At 46.4% G+C, this 16,999-nt stretch overlaps 1 protein-coding gene across 1 annotated transcript in view; it reads right to left on the reverse strand.

Annotated features, from left to right (window-relative positions):
* Positions 1 to 16,723, reverse strand: part of BRINP1 (BMP/retinoic acid inducible neural specific 1) — a 108,471-nt gene extending 91,748 nt beyond the window's left edge. The window contains exon 1 of the mRNA XM_070758740.1: positions 16,148 to 16,723. The gene's annotated coding sequence lies outside the window, so the exon portion shown is untranslated. The remainder of the gene's footprint in view (positions 1 to 16,147) is intronic.
* Between the last annotated feature and the right edge of the window lie 276 nt (positions 16,724 to 16,999).

Consider the following 16,999-nt stretch of genomic DNA (forward strand, 5'->3'; position numbering starts at 1 on the left):
GAGAGAGGGAAGGAAGGAAGTGGGGAAGGAGGGAGGGAGGACAAAGTTGGAAGGGATCATGGAGGTCTTCTAGCCCAACTCCTCAAGCAGGAGACAGTCTAACATTTCAGACAGGAAATTATACAACGATGCATCTTATAGTCCGAAAAATATAGTCATCCTTTAAACATCCAGCCAGGGTTTGATTCCTTATTAATGAGAAATTCTCATAAACCAAGCCATCTTGCCTGCAATTAGCTCTTCCAATGTTTTTTCAACTACTGGCCTCTGCTTCGCTATGCAAAGCTTTTCCTGGCATTTAAGAGAATAACAGAAGAAGGGACCTTGGAAGCTATCTAATCCAACCCCTTGCTCAAGCAAGAGATCCAACCTATTCCATCCCAGACAAAGGGATGTCCAGCCTCCAGCAGTGTTCCCTCTAATTTTTTTTTTTGGGGGGGGCGGAAAAGTATAGTGTCTGAGCGGCAGTCCCTTTGGGACTGGGCGGCACAGAAATATTAAATAAATAAATAAACAAACAAACAAATAAACCCACCCTGTTTTGCCTCAGAGAATTTCAAAATAAAATACTGTACTGTGTGTCTATAACAGTGAGCTCATAATAGGGCAACTCTATCAATATCAAAATGCCACTTAAATAGTTGAGCTAGTTTCAAAGTAGATTTTGATTTTCTTCCTCTCTTCCTTACTCCCATTCTTTTTCTTTCTCTTTTCCTTCCTCTCTTTTTTCTATCTGTTTCTCTCTCTTCCTCTCTTCCTCTCTCTCTCCTTCCCTCTCACTCTTTCCCTCTCGGCTTCTGGGCAGGTTTGGAAAACTCTGAGTTGATGATGAATTTTAAGTGAGCGATTGCTCACTGCTCAGCTTAGAGGGAGCTATGGCCTCCAGGGATGGAGCACCCACGACTTCTGGAGGCAAGCTGTTCCACTGGTTAACGGTTCTCGCTGTTACAAAATTTCCCCTTAGATCTCTAAGTGGATTACAAGATCAGCCTACTGCCCCCAACAATCTGGGTTCTCATTTTACTGACTTCGGAAGAATGGAAGGCTGAGTTAACCTTGAACTGCAACAATTGAACTGGTGACAACTGGCAGAATTAGCCTGCAATATTGCATTCTAACCACTATACCATCGCAACTCATTCATAATTGTTCTGTTAGGGTTCTAGGTTCAATCTAACCTTTATTAGTTTCCATCCATTGCTTCTTGTCCTGCCCTCAGGTTCTTTGGAGAATAGATTGACTCCCTTTTCTTTGTGGCAACCCTTGAGATACTGGAACACTGCTATCATGTCTCCCCTGGTCCTTCTTTTCATTAAACTAGCCATGCCCAGTTCCTGCAACCGTTCTTCATACGTTTTAGCCTCCAGTCCCCTAATCCTCTTTGTTGCTTTTCTCTGCATTCTTTCTAGAGTCTCAACATCTTTTTTTACATCATGGCAACCAAAATTGAATGCAGTATTCCAAGTGTGGCTTTACCAAGGCTTTATAAAGTGGTATTAACACTTCACATGATCTTGATTCTATCCCTCTCTTAATGCAACCTAGAACTGTGTTGGCTTTTTTGGCAGCTGCTGCACACAGCTGGCTCATATTTAAATGGTTGTCCACTAGGACTCCAAGATACCTTTAATTACCATTGATTAATTGTTCTAACTGTTAGGGTTCTAGATTCAATCTCATCTTTATTAGTTTCCATCCATTGCTTTATGTTCTACCTTCTGGTGCTTTGGAGAATAGTTTGACTCCCTCTTCTTTGGGGCAGCCCCTGAGATATTGGCACCCTGCTATCATGTCTCCCCTAATCCTTCTTTTCATTAAACTAGACATCCCCAATTCCTGTAACTGTTCTTCTTTTTCTCTGCCCTCTTTCTAGAGTCTCAGCATCTTTCTATATTGTGGTGATCAAAATTGCTAGCATTAAAGTTATGCAAAAGTGGGATAAGAACACAGAGCTGGGAACTTAATGGAATATTCTTAATAAATCAAAAGGATAATTCCTCTATATTAATGAAAAGCAGCATAAGAGACCATAAACCAAACCAAACCATGGATTTCATTCCGTTCCTATTAGAGGCCACAGCTCTTAAAAATTAAAATCTAGTGGAGATATTGAGATTCATTACATTAACTCGCTATTAAACAAGCAATAATATTAATAGTTTGCTAAATATTATTCACCTATTATTAAATACACAAGCATTTTTCTCAGGAGGTGGTGACTTCTGAAGAGTGTCATCATATCAAAGAGCACAGGAGTATTTACCTTTGAGATATCCAACTATGTTTAATTTTATGTATCTATTTATTTATCGGATTATTGAGAACATCTGTATGCCATCAATTTCCATGGCTACAGACCAAGATTTAATGTACTGGTATAGTTCCAGAGCTACCACATTAGTTTCCTCTAAAGAGACTAAATAAAGCCATCTAAGGTCATCCAGATGTCATAGACCTAAACAGGATGATTTAGTTCAAATTCACCGGGCAGAATAATATTTACTCTCAATGTGTAATTATTCTACAGTCCCCTGCCATGGCCTTTCAAATTCTGATTAGAGAGAAGGAAAGAGAAAGATAGATAAGGTAGATATTTAAAAGTGATAGATGATGGATGGATGGATGGATGGATGGATAGGTGGGTGGGTGGGTGGGTCGGGTAGGTAGGTAGGTAGGTAGATGATAGGGAAGAGAGATGCAGAGATAGAAAGACAATGGACAGATACAGACAGACAAAAGTTCAATAAATAGATCAATAGATTGATACACAATTGGCCAGATAGATAATGATATAGACAGGTGGGTGAGAGAAGGGGGCAGGCAGGCAGACAAATAGACAAACTATACAATTATTAGATTATAGGGATAGCTAACTAAATAGATAGCCATCTAGCTAGAAAAAATAGCTAGATAGCTAGGAGAGAGAGAAAGAAAGAAAGAAAGAAAGAAAGAAAGAAAGAAAGAAAGAAAAGAAGCGAGAAAGAGAGAGACAGATAGATGATAGATGAATAGATGGATGGATGGATGGATGGATGGATAATTGGTATGAGAGAGAGGTGATAAATGAATAGAAAGAGATAGATAGATAGATAGATAGATGATAGATAGATAGAGAATAGAAAAAGAGAGACTCACAGAGAGAGAGAGAGAGAAAGACAATGGACAGACAGATATAGACAGAAACATTAAAGAGATTGATACACAATTGGACAGATAGATATTGATGATAGACAGATAGAAGTTAGAGAGACAGAGACAAATTATATAATTAATAGATAACAGGGATAGATAACTAGATATATAGCTATCTAGCTAGAAAGAAACTAGCTAGCTAGTGAAGAGAGAGAGAGAAGTTGAGACAGATGGATGAGTGGATGGATGGATGGATGGATGATAGACAGACAAACAGGCAGACAAATAGATAGATAGGTAGGATATAGGTAGGTGTGAGAGAGAGTGAGATGATAGATAGATATACAGACAAAACTACAGACAGACAGATCTGGGCTTTAGTCTATACTTGGGAAGGACATAACACCATTCATCAAATATCTCAGCCACTGTCCCTCCAAAGGGGGCAAAGATTTAATGTCCATTCTACCCACTGAGCTGAATTCTTTGGTTCACCAACCATTCTTCTAATTCAACATGCCTGTTGACCAAGTCAAACCCATCGTGATATCGTCTTAACACAGTCTGTAAATCAAGATCGTCTTTTCTCCTCCAGAAGATGGTCTAGGTTTACATAATTATGTAATTATGACTATTTATGGTTACGATAACAGGTTGAGGCCCTCAATGGCCTGGAAGGAGGTCAAGATCTCTTGTGAGTCAAAAGACCTCTAAGTTAAGCTGAATAATCATCATCTTTTGGAGATGCTTTTATTTCTGAATTTCTCATAGGAAGGAAAGAGTTTGGACTGACTGTTCTCTCCAGCTGTGATTCTAGGGCATTCTTTTCACATCCAGATTCACAGGTCAGCAACATCTGCCAAAAATAACTTTCCTACAGAACTGCATTTTGCTGAAGGCTCAGTTTCACGACTGGAAGGCACTTTAAACATAAGTTCTCTTCCACCAAATACAAAAGGGCAGATACTGGAATTTACATTAGCTGTATCCAAGGAGGAGGGGAAGACTGATCGAGGTGTCCAGGGACAAGTTCCCAACAGTTCTAAAGGAGGGTCAGCAGCTGAATTGGGTATGTGGGATGAGATGGGATGGAATGGAGCATGGAATTAAATGAAAAATGGAATGGAATGGAATAGAAGAGAAAATGGAATGGAATGGAAGAAGAGAGGACAGGAGAGGACAGGAGAAGAGAAGAGAAGAGAATAGAATAATGTCATGGCATGGAATAGAAAATGGAATGGAATGGAATATAGAATTATAGAATGGAATGGAGCATGGAATTAAATGGAAAATGGAATGGAATGGAATAGAATAGAAAATGGAATGGAATGGAAGAAGAGTGGACAGGAGAGGACAGGAGAAGAGAAGGGAAGGGAAGGGAAGGGAAGGGAAGAGAAGAGAAGAGAAGAGAAGAGAAGAGAAGAGAAGAGAAGAGAAGAGAAGAGAAGAGAAGAGAAGAGAATAATGGCATGGCATGGAATAGAAAATGGAATGGAATGGAATGGAAGAAGAGTGGACAGGAGAGGACAGGAGAAGAGAAGGGAAGGGAAGGGAAGGGAAGGGAAGAGAAGAGAAGAGAAGAGAAGAGAAGAGAAGAGAAGAGAAGAGAAGAGAAGAGAATAATGGCATGGCATGGAATAGAAAATGGAATGGAATGGAATAGAATAGAATAGAAAATGGAATGAAATGGAATGGAATAGAATGGAATGGAATAGAATGGAATGGAAGAAGAGTGGACAGGAGAGGACAGGAGAGGACAGGAGAGGACAGGAGAGGACAGGAGAGGACAGGAGAAGAGAAGGGAAGGGAAGAGAAGGGAAGAGAAGAGAAGAGAAGAGAATAATGGCATGGCATGGAATAGAAAATGGAATGGAATGGAATAGAATAGAATAGAAAATGGAATGAAATGGAATGGAATAGAATGGAATGGAAGAAGAGTGGACAGGAGAGGACAGGAGAGGACAGGAGAAGAGAAGGGAAGGGAAGGGAAGGGAAGGGAAGGGAAGAGAAGAGAAGAGAAGAGAAGAGAAGAGAAGAGAAGAGAAGAGAAGAGAAGAGAAGAGAATAATGGCATGGCATGGAATAGAAAATGGAATGGAATAGAATAGAAAATGGAATGGAATGGAATAGAATGGAATGGAAGAAGAGTGGACAGGAGAGGACAGGAGAGGACAGGGGAAGGGAAGGGAAGGGAATAATGGCATGGCATGGAATAGAAAATGGAATGGAATATAGAATTATAGAATGTAATGGAGCATGGAATTAAATGGAAAATGGAATGGAATGGAATGGAATAGGAGAATGGCATGGCATGGCATAGAAAATGGAATGAAATATAGAATTATAGAATGGAATGGAATGGAGCATGGAATTAAATGGAAAATGGAATGGAATGGAAGAGAAATGGAATGGATTGGACTAGACTGGAGAATGGCATGACATGGAATGGAATAAAACATGGAATAGAACATGGAATGGATTAGGCTAAACTAGGCTAGATTAGACTAGACTAGAAGAACAGAACGGAACAGAATGGAACAGAACTGAACTAAACTGAACTGAACTGCTTGTGCTTTATTCCTTTAAGCTCCCTGAAGCAAGCCATGAATTAACATTGGGTTTCAATTCATTCCTACTCCCTTACACCTCACCAAGGGCTTAGTTGCCTTCAAAAGTCAAAGGATGGCTGAGTTGGGTTGGGTAGCCCCTGGGGAAAGGAAGAGACCAGGGTGGACGAAGTCCAAGTCCACCTAAAGTCCAAAGTCTTCGACTTTACCTTTCTCAGGGGCATGGAATCAAAATCACGTGAAATATTAGTGCTGCTGTATAAAGTCTTAGTAAGATCACACCTGGAATTCTGCATCCAATTTTGGTCACCACGTTACCAAAAGAAAAAAGAAAAAAGAGAAGAAGTTGAGATTTTGGAAAAAATGCCAAGACGAGCAACATAAATGATTAAAGGCCTGTATATAAAAACATAGGAAGAACAGCTGCAAGATTTGGGTTTGGCTTGTCCAGAGAAAAGAAGGACTAGGGGGGACATGTTAGCAGCAGTCCAACATTTGAGGGGCTGCCACAAAGAAGAAGAGGGTCAAATGTTTCTCCAAAGCAACAGAAGGCGAGACAAGAAAGAACAGATGGAAACAAAAGATATTGACAAAATTGAACGGGTCCAAAGACGGGCTACAAGAATGGTGGAAGGTCTTAAGCATAAAACGTATCAGGAAAGACTTCATGAACTCAATCTGTAGAGTCTGGAGGACAGAAGGAAAAGGGGGGACATGATCAAAACATTTAAATATATTAAAGGGTTAAATAAGGTCCAGGAGGGAAGTGTTTTTAATATGAAAGTGAACACAAGAACAAGGGGACACAATCTGAAGTTAGTTGGGGGAAAGATCAAAAGCAACGTGAGAAAAGATTATTTCACTGAAAGAGTAGTAGATCCTTGGAACAAACTTCCAGCAGACGTGGTAGATAAATCCACAGTAACTGAATTTAAACATGCCTGGGATAAACATATATACATCCTAAGATAAAATACAGAAAATAGTATAAGGGCAGACTAGATGGACCATGAGGTCTTTTTCTGCCGTCAGTCTTCTATGTTTCTATGTTTAACTAATCAGGGAGAGAAGCCACCTGGAATTGAGGACAAACTCCCTAACAGTGAGGACAATTAACCAGCGGAACAGCTTGCCACCAGAAGTTGTGGGTGCTCCATCACTGGAGGTTTTTAAGAAGAGGCTGGACAGCCACCTGTCTGAAATGGTATACGCCAGTGATGGCGAATCTCTTTTTCCTCAGGTGCCTAAAGAGAGTGGGTATGTGCTATTGTGAGTGCCCGCACCCATATTTCAATGCCTGGGGAGGGTGAAAACAGATTTCCCCGCTCTCTGGAGGCCCTCTGGAGGCTGGAAATGGCTTGTTTCCCAACTTCTGGTGGGCCCAGTAGGCTTGTGTTTCGCCCTCCCCAGGCTCCAAAGGCTTCTCTGGAGCAGGGGGAGGGTAAAAACGCCCTCTCCCATCCCCCTGGCGGCTCTCTGGAAGCCAAAAACTCCCTTCCAGAGCCTCTGTGTGAGCCAAAAATCAGCTGGCCGGCACACACATGCACGTTGGAGCCGAACTAGGGCAATATATGGCTCCATGTGCCACGTGTGCCATAGGTTCACCACCACTGGTATAGAATCTCCTGCTAGAGCAGGGGGTTGGACTAGAAGACCTCCAAGGTCCCTTCCAGCTCTATTTTGATGCTCCCAAGAACTGCTCTGAATCAAATAAACAAATGCACTGCTAGGTTGGCACAAATGGCACCCTCTCTCTCTCTCTGTCTCTCTCTTTCTCTCTCTCTATCTATCTATCTATCTATCGCTCTATCTGTATCTCTCTCTCTCCTCTCTCTCTCTCTCCCTCCCTCTCTATCTCTACCTTTCTAGCTCTCTCGCTCTTTTGCTCTCTCGCTCTATCTCGCTATCTCTCTCTCTCTCTCTCTCTCTCTCTCTCTCTATCTATCTATCTATCTATCTATCTCTACCTCTCTCTACCTCTCTATCTCTCCCTCTCTCTCCCTCCCTCCCTCCCTCTCTCTCTCTCTCTCATACACACACACACACACACACACAGAGTGGTGGAAAACAGAACAATTTAGCGAATCCTTCTTGCCGATAGCCCACTAAGCCTGCTCTGTATTCCTTTCCAAAGCCCCGTCAAGCCAAAACCCTTGGAGAATTTGAATCACTTTGGCGCACACAAGCCGGCAGTGGCAAATCGCTTCTGGGGACCCCCAGGAATAGAGTTAGGGCTCCCCCTTCTGGGGGATGTTGCTTGCTTAAGCTCAGCGATTGGGGAGAGCGGAGAGAGAGGGAGAGAAAGGGGGCGTTTTGGCCCAAAGGTGCTTCAATCAATACATCAATGAACTCAAGGGATACTCCTAGGTGCACTGGCTTAGGGAAAGACAGGGGTTGCTTGAAGCTTTCCCCCTGTGAAATTCACCTCTACATCCCCATCACAGTTTTGGGCATTCCTGTTTTTTCCAAAAGATCTCCTGTTCTAATTCTCGCTTTGTTGAATCATTACTAAGAACCTTTTCTTCCTCTTCTTCCATTCCCCCTATTTTTCTTCTTTCCTCCCTTCCTCCCTTTTTCCCTCTCCTTTCCTCCTCCTTCCTTTCTCCTCCCCTCCCACTCTCCCTCCCTCTCCATTCTTTCTCCCCTCCTTTCCTCCCTCCCTCTTTCCCTCTCCATTCTCCCTCCTCTCCTCCCTCTCTTTCCCTCCTCCTTTCTTTCTCCTCTTCCTTCCTCCCTCCTCCCTTTCTCCCCTTTCTTTCTCCTCTCCTCCCTATCCTTTCTCCCTCCTTCCTTTCTCCTCTTCTTCTTTCCTTCCTCTCTTCTTTCCTTCTTCTCTCCCTCCCTCTCCTTTCTTCCTCTTTCCTTTCTTCCCTTTCTTTCTTTTTCCCTCCCTCCCTTCCTTCCTTCCTCCCTCCTATCCTTGCTCAAATCCCAGCAATTTTTCACCCCTCCATGCTGCGAGCAGCACAGGCTTTGAGGAACAAGTGAGAAGGAAACAACAGGGAGACATATTGTACATGAACACATGGCACTTTTGTTCCCCACAGATGGAAAGGGAGCTCCCCACAAATTAAGTTAGCTTCTTTCCCGGCTCCCAGGGAGAATTCCCAAACAGCTGCAATGCCTATTGAGAACCCGTCCGAAAAAGGACGAATTCCTCTGCTGCCAACAATTCCATAGTACAGCACACGCCACACCGAGCCATCGGAAATGGGGTTTTTTAGACGCAAGATTGAAAGAGGAGGCCGTGAGGCTAGGCATAAAAAGCAAGAAACTCAAAATATCTTCTTTGGGGATGGCGTGGGAGAGCATTTGTTTTCCAGAGACCTCCCTTTGCAGGGCAAGGTGTTTCAAAATGTGCCTTGGGTGTTCCTGCCTTTGAAACCAATTTCTCCAGCTCTTAAGCAGGCCCCAAAGAAAACGGGAAGAGTTAAGCCTCTCTGTTAGGAATGGTGGTCATCATTCCCCCCCCCCCACCAAAAAAGCTTAAAATTCCTTTCCATTTTCTTCCTTTCCTTTCCTCCTTCCCCTTCCCTTCCTTCCTTTCCCTTCCTTTCCTTCTTTCATTTTCTTTCCTTCCCATTCCATTTCCTTCTTTTCCTTCTTTCCCTTCCATTCCCTTCGCTTCCTTTCCTTCTTTCCTTTCCTTTCCCTTCCCTTCTTTTCCTTTCCTTCCCATTCCATTTTCTTCTTCTTTTCCTTTCCCTTCCCTTCCCTTCTCTTCCCTTTCTTTCTTTTCTTTTCCTTCCCTTTCTTTTCCCTTCCCTTCCCTTCCCTTCCTTTCCTTTCCCTCCTTTTCTTTCCTTCCCATTCCTTCCCTTCCCTTCCCTTTCCCTTCTCTTCCTTTCCTTTCTTTTCTTTTCTTTTCCTTTCCTTTCCTTTCCTTTCTTTTCCCTTCCCTTCCTTTCCTTTCTTTCTTTTCTTTTCCTTTCCTTTCTTTTCCCTTCCCTTCCCTTCCTTTCCTTTCCCTCCTTTTCTTTCCTTCCCATTCCTTCCCTTCCCTTCCCTTTCCCTTCTCTTCCTTTCCTTTCTTTTCTTTTCCTTTCCTTTCCTTTCCTTTCTTTTCCCTTCCCTTCCTTTCCTTTCCATCCTTTTCTTTCCTTTCCTTTCCCTTCCTTCCCTTCCCTTTCCCTTCTCTTCCTTTCCTTTCTTTTCTTTTCTTTTCCTTTCCTTTCTTTTCCCTTCCCTTTCCTTTCCCTTCCCTTCCTTTCCCTTCCTTTCCCTCCCCTCCCCTTCCTTTTCTTTCCCTTCCCTTCCTGTCCTTTCTTTTCCTTTCTTTTCCTTTCCTTTCCTTTCACTTCCTTCCTTTCCCTTTCCTTTCCCTCCCCTCCCTTTCCTTCTTTCCGTTTCTTTCCCTTCCCTTCCTTTCTTTTCCTTTCTTTTCCTCTCCTCCACCACCAAAATAGCTTAAAAATTCCCCAACAAGAGTCTCTCTTTTTTTTCATTCCACCCAGGTAGGACTTGAAAATCGGACGTTCTGGAGGAATCAGTATGCAGAATGCAAACACACCCATCATGGGGGGTTGCTCCTAAGTGTACTTACACCATCCTCACCAGCACACATACGCTTGCTCACCAAGGATGGAGACTGGCACACAGACCCATGCCCGGAGGCTGCCTTGAGAAGGAAAAACTAGCCACATTTCTCTTTTTTTGACCCATTTGCACGGAATTAAAAAAAAACAGAGGATCTGATCCTTGTGCAAAGCCCTGGAACCCTTTCTGGACCTCCTTCCAATCTCTTGCCCTCTTTGTTGTATTTCCACACTTTCTTATTTTTAATTCTCCTTTTCTTTCTTTCTTTCCCCCCCTTCCCTTTCCCTGAATTATGCTGAAGTCATGTGGATTTCTCCCCGGCTAGGTGCTTGCCTCCCCACCAACACACCAAAAAATAATATCCACTCTGGTTTGGGAACCGACTAAACATCAGCTTCGGGGATCACGTCTCTGGAATGTGAAATGAGCAGGCAGGAAGGCAGCTGTACACACACACACTCACACTCTCTCACACACACACCACCTTCCTTGCAAAGGAGCAAAGCAAAGCCCAACACACTCCCCTGCCATGCTCAAAAGGTCCTGGGCAGTATTATTTTTGCTTCTCTTCCTCCTCCTCTGCTTCTTCTCCTCCTCCTTCGCCTCTCCTTCTCCTTTTCCCCTTCCTTTCTCTTTATCCTCCTGTTCCTCTTCCTTTCTCTTCCTTCCTCCTCCTCCTCTTCCTCCTCCTCTTCTCCTCCTCCTCCTCTTCTTCTTCTCCTCCTCTTCATTTCTCTTTCTCCTCCTCCTCCTTATCCCCTCCTCTTCCTCCTCTTCTTCTCCCTTTCCTCTCCTTCTCCTCCTCTTCCTCTCTTTCTCCTCCTCTTCCTCTCTTTCTCCCCCTCCTCTTCTTCTTCTCCTCCTCTTCCTTCCTTCCTCCTCCTCCTCCTTATCCCCTCCTCTTCCTCCTCTTCTTCTCCCTCTCCTCTCCTCCTCCTCCTCTTCTTCTTCTCCTCCTCCTCTTCCTCCTCTCCTCCTCCTCCTCCTCCTCTTCTTCTCCTCCTCCTCTTCCTCCTCCTCTCCTCCTCCTCCTCTTCTTCTTCTCCTCCTCTTCATTTCTCTTTCTCCTCCTCCTCCTTATCCCCTCCTCTTCCTCCTCTTCTTCTCCCTTTCCTCTCCTCCTCCTCCTCCTCTCTTTCTCCTCCTCTTCCTCTCTTTCTCCTCCTCTTCTTCTCCTCCTCCTCCTCCTCCTCTTCCTTCCTTCCTCCTCCTCCTCCTTATCCCCTCCTCTTCCTCCTCTTCTTCTCCCTCTCCTCTCCTCCTCCTCTTCCTCTCTTTCTCTTCCTCCTCCTCTCTTTCTCCTCCTCCTCCTCCTCCTCCTCATCCCCTCCTCTTCCTCCTCTTCTTCTCCCTCTCCTCTCCTCCTCCTCCTCCTCCTCTCTTTCTCCTCCTCCTCGTCTCTTTCTCCTCCTCCTCTCCTCCTCCTCCTCTTCCTTCCTTCCTCCTCCACCTTATCCCCTCCTCTTCCTCCTCTTCTTCTCCCTCTCCTCTCCTCTCCTCCTCCTCTTCCTCTCTTTCTCCTCTTCTTCTCCTCCTTCTCCTCTTCCTTTCTCTTTCTCCTCCTCCTCCTCTCTTTCTCCTCCTCCTCTTCTTCTTCTCCTCTCCTTCTCTTCCTCCTCCTCCTCTTCCTTCCTCCTCCTCCCCTCCTCTTCCTCCTCTTCCTCTCTTTCTCCTCCTCCTCCTCTTCTCCTCCTCCTCTTCTCCTTCTCCTTCTTCTCTTCCTTTCTCTTTCTCCTCCTCCTCCTCCTCCTTCCTCTGCCCTCCCCTTGCAATCTCTGAGCTGTTTCTCCAAGCACATGTCCCCTCCGCCCCCATCTTTTGGATTCCAACTCTGGCACGGATATGAAGGGGCTTCCCTTATTTATCCCTGCTTCTACAGCTTCTCCCGTCTATCCTGGATTGGGTTTTTTTCCACCTCCCTTGTAAGCAAGTTCTGAGAAGGTGCAGAGGACGGTTAAAAGAGGAGACATGGAGGGAGGGAAGCAGATGGAGAACGTAGTCACGGGGTTTTCTGCTGAGTGGTGTAAATATTTTTTTTTTAAAAAAAAAATATCACCCACAATCTGATACGTGCAAAGATCTATCCTCCCACGGGATCGATAGCTGGAAGAAGACACCCTTGACTTTTATCTGCTTCCAAGAAGACAAAAGGCAAAGGAAGAGTCAAGTCAAGTCGGAAATCTCAGCTGTTGGGGTTATCTCCATAAGGAGGACATGACCAGCCCTGATGTCTTGGATGAAAGTCTTCCTGATGTGTTGTGGTCATGCTTGGAAGAAAGGGGAGGAAATGGGACATCATCTCCCAAGGTGCACATGGGCATTCTGATTCTTCTGACTCTCACACACAGCCCTGAATGGACTCCAGGGTACTTCCATGGTGAAGGGGGACCTAGAACCTTAGTCTTCTGCCTCTTAGCTCACCATCTTTAAGCACCATATCATACTGGGGTGAATTCTCTCTAATTCTCACTCTCTCTCCCTCTGCCTCTCTCTCTCTCTCTCTCTCTCTCTCTCTATCTATCTATCTATCTATCTACTGTATCTATCTATCTATCTATCTATCTCTAACTCTACCTCTCTCTATCTCTCTATCTCTCTCTTTATCTCTCTCTCTACCTCTTTCTATTGCTCTCTCTCTATCTATCTATCTCTACCTCTCTCTATCTCTCTATCTATCTCTCTGTCTCTGCTACCTCTCTCTATTTCTATTTGAAAATCTGGAGATTTTGGTCAGAAAAGCCTTAAGGACTGCTGACTACTGAAAAACCAAGCAGGGCAATGCATTCAAGAGATGGGACCTTGGAGAATTGTCTTCTCCCCGTCCATTTTCATCCAGGACTTTTGGAAGGAGATGGAGGTGATGAACATGGCATCTTCTTGGCCCACCTAACATGAGTGTGTGCAGGGGTGAGCTGTATAGCGCACACATGGATGACCTCTCCCTCTCTCTCTCCCTCTCTCTCTCTCTCCCGCTTTCCCCCCTCTCTTTCCCTCACTCTCTCTTTCTCTCTTCCTCTCCCCCCATCTCTCTCCTCCTTCCCTTCCTTCTCCTGCAATTCCTTCTAACCCGACTGGCTAATCTCCCCCAAGAGACCCTGTTTCGGAAGGCTGAGCCAGGATAGATCGGGTTGTGAAACCTCCCAGCACGAGACACACACACACACACACACACACACCGTACAAGAAGGAGTGAGGTGGGGGAGAAGAATTGGCATACAGCCACGAAAAAAGGCACATTTCATTTCATGTACCTTTCCGATCAAGAGGTTGGAAGATTTAAGAGGGGGGTTTCCCGGTAGCTCCAGTGAAGCAGAGAAATGGATACACACACACACCCAATTTGAGAAGGAAGAACATGTTAGGGTGGAAAGTGGAGATTTACATTTTTCAAAAAGCAGAAGCAAAGTTTGTGTAGCAGATCTTGTCTGCCTGCTGGAGCAATGGCGGTCCAAAAATAGAATTAGTGGAGATGTGAAGAAAAGGCAGAAATAGAGAATATAACGTTTTGTTTGAAAGGGAAGGTCCACATCTAGCAAACAACCAACAACATATGAGCCTACAGATCTCCCCCTCCAAAAAAAAAACCCCCAACACCCCACAATGCAAACACATCATGGCAGGCAAGCCTATGTGCCTGTGACTACACAAGTAAGGTCGCCGACTGTGTGTGTCAGTGTGTATCAGAGAGAGAGGGAGGGAGAGAGAGCACGCAATTGTGAGCTATGAAAGAGACAACCAAGGTTTTGTATGCAGCAGGAGGTAGGAAGGGCTGCTCTGTGAATACTTGTGTGTGTCTGTGTGTGTTTGTGAGTACCTGCAAGGCTTGTGCAAGGGGCAGAGTAGTGCAGTGTAGACTGACACCACAATTTGCGAAGTGAGTGCCCCATCGCCTCTGTGTGTGCCTAAGACAGCATCAGACAGTTGTGTACCGGAGGGGGTGGGAAACGGTAGGAGAATTTGAGAATCCCCACCAGTCCAATACTCATTCCTCAGTCTACTCCTGATGCTCTGGCTAGCTGCAAATCTAGGAAAAGATCTTCCTCAACCTTGGTGGGCTTTTTGCTTCTGGCTACCAAGCACGGGGAGAAACCTGGGGGTCTTCTGATCTCTTCTCCAGAGCCTTCTTCTCACAACACCATCACAGATCTCACCACATCCCCCGATTTTACCTTCCAACATGGGTACTTCTTCCCTCCTCCTTCCATGTCTTGTTCCATGTCTTGTTCTACTACCCCACCAAGAGGACCAACCAGATAAAGTTGAGTTGTCCTTCCATCCCCTGACATCTTGCTTTCCCTGCGGAGGTTGGACCCCAGCCTCCAATCCTCTAGCTAAGAGCCTGCTACAATAGCTTCATTCTAGGATGGTTTTTAAGGATGTTCTCCAGTCCTGTCCTGTCAGGGTGGGAGGCAGAGGTAACCCCAATGTGAAATATGAAGAAAATCTAGAGATTTGATCAGAACAGCCTTAGGGACTGCTGACTACTGAAAAACCAAGCAGGGCAATGCCTTAAAGAGACGGGACCTTGGAGAATTGTCTTCTCCCCACCAATCTTCATTCAGGACTTTTGGAAGGAGAAGGAGGTGAGGGAAGTGGCACCTTCTTGGTGTGTGGGCCCACCTAAGTGTATGTGTGTTTGTGTGTCTGTGTGTGCTTGTGTGCAGGGGTGAGTTTTATGCAGCACACAAGGATATCTTCTTTCTCTCCCTCCCTCTCTCCCCCTCTCACTCCTTCCCTCTTTCCCTCCCTCTCTCTCCCTCCCTCCATCTCCTTCTCTCTCTCTGACTCCCTCTCTCCTTCTCCCCCTCCCTCCATCTTTCTCCCTTCCTTTCTCTTTCTCCCTCCCTCTCTCTCCCTCCCTCTCTCTCCCTCTCTCCCTTTTTTCCTCCCTCCCTCTCTCCTTCTCTCTCTCCCTCCGCCCTCACTCTCTGTCCCTCCCTCCCCTTCACTCCTCATCTCCCTTCCTCTCTCACACACACACACACACTATCCACCCACCAGCAGCGGATATTCACACCTATTCTCTCCCCCCACCCTCCTTGAAAAAGATGAGCCAAGCCAAAGGCAGTGGAGACCTTAACCTAATTAAATCCGCAATGGGGATACAGTACATGGGTTCAATCCATTGGAACAAACCCCAACCTGGCGCCCTCCGGGGAACCACGGACACCACTGCGCCTCTCCCCCCCCCCCGTCCTGGAGCTAGGGTGGGGAAAGGAAGAACATGGGTGTCTATACCGCTACCCCCGCCCGCGTCCCCGTCCCCCGCGTAACCTCTGTTTCCCCTTGTTCCCTCGTCCATTACGCATCGGTTCGATCCCCCCCCTCCCAATGGCCAAGCACGCGTGGTCCCCCGCGTTTGATTCCACACTCGGCGAGTGTATGCACGCACGCAGGTCCCCCGAGAAAGGCGCTTTTAACCCTTCGGTTGGCTAAGGAAAGAGCTGGAGTGCGGCAAAGCAAAACCTGCAGGGGAGGTGGGAAAAAACCTGCCCCCCCCGGGGGGGGGAGAAAGAAAAAGAGAGGAGGAGAAGAAGGCACGTTCCTCACACAACCACCCGCACAAGAGCCATGCACAGAGACCCCCACTGCCCCCTTCGACTTGCGCTCACCCTCACACCCCACGACTTCAACCCTTTGGGAAATAAACCACAGCCCAGAAGAGGAGGACTTGGATCAATTTTGAAGCAGAGAGGGAGGTATTGAAAGCTGGAAGGGGGGGCACAGAAGACCGTTGGAGACCCCAACGAGAGAGAAAACAGGAAGCGGCGGCGGGGGGGGGCGACGGACCCCTGACCAGCCCTGCGGTCCAAGCCAAAGCAGCCAAAAAAAAACCCCAAGGCGCGTAAAGACGGAAAGGAATACGAGGGCGCACCACAATCCACAAGCTTATTTTTGAAAAAGTCTCTTACCGGGGAGAGGTTTCAACGCTCCTCTTCGGCGGCGATGCGGAGACCGCGGGGGCTTCTCATTCGCTCGGGGAGGCGGAACTTGAGCGCGGCTGCTGAGCTCCCTCTGATCCAGAGCGCATAGCGGGCGCCGGGCGATGGCTGCAGGCGTGCTGGGGGGCTGTCGGCAGTCCTTTTCATGCTCGTGGGGAAGACACCCGCGCCTTGCTCCGGGGGGCAGGCATTCAAAAGGAAGAGAAGATCTCCCCCCCTCCACAAACACACACACACACTTCTCCCCTCCCGCAGAAGCCGAGCTCAGGCTCGGCGGAGAAAAAAGATCTTCCAAGAAATCCGAATAATAATATCCTTCCTTGCTTTCGCCTTCTGGATATTTTAGGAATTCAAGTGTAAAGTAGAGATGCTCCCTTGGATTCGCCTTATGATTATGATTATTTTTTTAAAGGGGGGCTCCTCTTTTCGGCGGGTCTCCTTCTTCTCCTTCGGCTCCTTCGTCTCTTCCCCTTCTCTTCTTCTTCCTCCTTCCGTTCCTCCGATGGATCGGCTTGCAGCCACCGGGGGCGAAAAGGAAGGCGCACGCAAAGAGCCAAAAGCTGGAGAAGATGAGGGCGCGCGGGCGGACGAGCGAAGGTGGGGGGGAGAAGTCGATGTGGGGAGGGGGAGAGAGAGGAGGAGGAGGGATCCAAGCGATCGAAAGGAGCCAAAAGCCAGCTCGCCGGAGGGAGGGGAGGGGCGTCCGGGAGGAGGCGGGGCTCCGGGAATGAATGGGAAAAATAGTGGTGATTGGGGGCGCGCGAGAGGCGGAGAGGAGGGACGTGGAGAGGTGGAGATTTGAGTAGGGGGGCGAGGGAGGCT

This window comes from Erythrolamprus reginae, chromosome 8 (assembly GCF_031021105.1).
Source record: "Erythrolamprus reginae isolate rEryReg1 chromosome 8, rEryReg1.hap1, whole genome shotgun sequence".
NCBI lineage: Eukaryota > Metazoa > Chordata > Lepidosauria > Squamata > Dipsadidae > Erythrolamprus > Erythrolamprus reginae.